Source organism: Larimichthys crocea, unplaced genomic scaffold, assembly GCF_000972845.2.
Source record: "Larimichthys crocea isolate SSNF unplaced genomic scaffold, L_crocea_2.0 scaffold6960, whole genome shotgun sequence".
Lineage (NCBI taxonomy): Eukaryota > Metazoa > Chordata > Actinopteri > Sciaenidae > Larimichthys > Larimichthys crocea.
In genome coordinates, this window is record NW_020859208.1 from 129 (window position 1) to 1,546 (window position 1,418).

The following is a 1,418-nucleotide window of genomic DNA, read 5'->3' on the forward strand; positions in this document are numbered from 1 at the left end:
CTGTGGGTTTTTTTATTATTTGTTTCACTGAATGTCAGAATAGAGAGATACAAAGTATCAGAGAAGGAATTGCTTTACAACCCAGATTATGTGGAATGAGAACTTGTTGGTCAAGCTACCAGGAGAGACACATTTCACATGTTTTACAGTAATACATTTGTGTAAATGATACCAAAAAACACACACATAGAAGTTGGAGGTTTAAATGTTGGAGTTCAGCTCTCAACTTGTTTCATTTGATTTTTTGATGTACTACTCCCCTCTGCTGGTGCTAGCGGTGACATGCAGCCATAAACCAACTTTGTCTGTTTGTCTTCCTCTTTTGTTTAGCTATCTGTATTGACGTTGAAGAATATCTATTGGTTCTATAATCAAATTTGCTGTTGTAGTCCCAGTTAAGATCAATAATGGGGTGTGTATATACCTCTGTGTTTAATTATCAGGCTTAAATACACAATATAGTTTTACTATACTCCCCTCTGCTGGTGGTAGCGGTGACATGCAGCCATAAACCAGGTGAAGCTCATAGTGACTAATGTACTGCTCTGTACCTCGAGATGAACTTGTTTCTGAACAGAAGTATATGTAGTGTCCAGTGTTGCATATAATCTTTTTTTAATGATTCAGCTCACATTTTCTGTGGATGCAGAGGCTGCGAAAGAAAATGTATAGACAGCATCATATAGCTTTCTATTTGTCTATCTGTCTGTCTTCCTCTTTCATTCAGATGGGTTTTTTTTTTTTCAGCTTCTACAGAATTCGGTTTTCAGCAGGTTTCCTCACTTGCTTTTGTCCTGTTGTCAGGGCCGCCCCTGGCCAAATTGGGGCCCTAAGCAGATTTTTATTTTGCATGTAGGGAGGGGCGACGCTGCCTGTTGTCACATCAGCTGCACACTACTGTATTCTCGTCAGATTAAATCATTTTCACAGGAACTCAGCAACACGAAAAGGTAGGCTATGTAATGATTCTTTTTAGGTTACAGAATCCTAATTTAGCTGTTTATCTGTATTTATGATGATATTAGACCTGGGGAATATCTATTGGTTATTATACTAACCATGGATATGTCTTGAGTCAAACTTGCTGTTGCAGTCCTAGTTAAGATCAATAAATGTGGTTGGGTTCTTGTGTTTGTATTTATTTCCCTCTGTGTGTTAGTGATGCACAGACAGGTTTTTGTTCTCAATGAACAGGATGAAGTGGTGGCTCCTGGTCCTTTCTTTGGTGTGTCACAAGATCACCTGTAAAAATCATCATGTCACTCCCAACAGTCAGAGTAAAGGTCAAAATAATCGCGTAGAAGGTAAGGTGGTTCAATATATGTTATTTGTGTATATATATATATATATATTCAATATCAATACATTATTAATTTAACCTGCAGGGAATACGGCAAATCCTGGCAAATCCCAAGGCA

The 1,418-nt window shown here is 37.9% G+C and overlaps 1 long non-coding RNA gene across 1 annotated transcript; it reads left to right on the forward strand.

The window, feature by feature from the left end:
* The first annotated feature begins 276 nt into the window (after window positions 1-276).
* Window positions 277-1,417, forward strand: LOC113745380 (uncharacterized). The gene is made up of 3 exons (XR_003462121.1): window positions 277-950; window positions 1,195-1,304; window positions 1,386-1,417. It is a non-coding gene; the product is annotated as an uncharacterized LOC113745380 (long non-coding RNA).
* The last annotated feature ends 1 nt before the right edge of the window (window position 1,418 follows it).